Source organism: Symphalangus syndactylus, chromosome 1 (assembly GCF_028878055.3).
Source record: "Symphalangus syndactylus isolate Jambi chromosome 1, NHGRI_mSymSyn1-v2.1_pri, whole genome shotgun sequence".
NCBI lineage: Eukaryota > Metazoa > Chordata > Mammalia > Primates > Hylobatidae > Symphalangus > Symphalangus syndactylus.
The window spans coordinates 87804607-87806343 of NC_072423.2; positions in this window are offsets into that span (position 1 = coordinate 87804607).

Sequence of the window (1737 nt, forward strand, 5' to 3'; positions counted from 1 at the left end):
TACTTTCTTATTCTGGACCAATTTTTTAATTTTTATATTGGACTCCATGGATGGATCATATTCAAAAAGACCTTACAGAGATTTGGAGTAGGGAAGAAGAAACATAAACAGGTTCATTTTTCTCCTTCATAGCTCCAACATCTTGGTTTAACTTCCCACACAGAGGTGTCCAATCTTTTGGCTTCCCTGAGCCACACTGAAAGAAGAATTGTCTTGGGCCACATATAAACTACACTAACAATAGATGATGAGCTAAAAAAAAAACTCTCAAAAAAACTCATAATGTTTTAAGAAGTTTATGAATTTGAATTGGGCCACATTCAAAGCCATCCTGGGCTGCATGCTGACCACGGGCCATGGGTTGGACAAGCTTAGAAGGAATAAAAGAGTAGGAGATGAAGAATGGAGGAGGAGAATGGTTATACCAATAAGGGCAGAGATGAGGAGTGTTAAATCATGTTTAGTCTAAAGCTGCCTCCTTGCATATTTTAAGTTTAGTCTAAAGATTTTTCTGTGCATCATGAACTATAACAAGTGGAGGTGTAAATAGACCATAGCCTACACTTGTGCCAATCACCGAGTATTGGCCAATCAAATATAGTCAACTTTTCTAACCATGTTCAAATAAAGCAAATGCCAAGTTGTAACTAATCCAGCTGTTTCTGTTCCTCATTTCTGTTTTCTGCATGTCACTTTCCTTTTTCTGTCCATAATTCTTTTTCCACCATGAGGCTGTGCTGAAGTCTCTGAGCCTACCCTGGCTCAAGAGGCTGCCGGATTTGTGCTCAATTAAGCTCCTTAAAAGTTAATGCAGCTCAAATTTTCTTTTATTAGATGGTTTCAGTAGTGGGATCTGAAGTAGAGCTTCTAATGATTCCCAGAAGCACTGAATGACCCAATTGTGTCCTTTGATCTCTCAGAGCAGCTGGAGATTGTGGTAAGTTCTCTCTGGGATTCCAAAGCTCCACAAATTTGTGTTTTGAGCTCTTCGAGTTTCTTTGAGAAAATTTCTGATTCAAACTGGGTTTGGAAGTAGTGACAGAAACTGGGCCAGGTCCGGGGTAGGATTAGATCTGGTAATCAACTGGCTTGGATCCAGTCAGAGGCCTCTTACGTCTGACTGGATCAGAAAGAAACTGGTAGCAAATGACAGTGTTACAGGAGGTGTAAAATTTGGCTTTTGGAAATTTGAAGGCAAATAAAAAACTTAAGCAACTAACAAAAAAAAAAAAAAAATTAAATCCGCCTTGGACTCTTTGCTGACATCTATGGGTGACAGGATTAGGCATGTGCAGGATCACGGGACATGGGGAAACTTTTTCTTCCTAAAGAGGGAAAGTTAAGAGCTGATGGGGCTGCTGGAAAAGATCCCTTCGTGACCAACAAGCGGCTGCCTGAACTTCTGATTCAGTATTGCTGCAATAAGTGGGTCTTTCTCTGGCCTCTCTGAGCGCCTCACCTTCCCCACCCTGCTGTGGGCAATGCTTTTCTCCCTCTCTCTCTCTCTTGCTCTCACTCTATGAAAACCGATTGTGGGAATAGTAAAAATCACTATCTATTGCAAAGTTTTAATTAATGAGAAAAAATTTTGTCAGGCTAGTCTTTAGCTGTAGCAAATCTCGTGTACTTTGTGCTATTATTTTGTTTTGTGTGAATTTGTCTTTCTGCATCATTCTATCATAAAAAGGGATACCATAGGATGAAAGATGGGCTTAGGACTCCATAATCTCCCTGTTC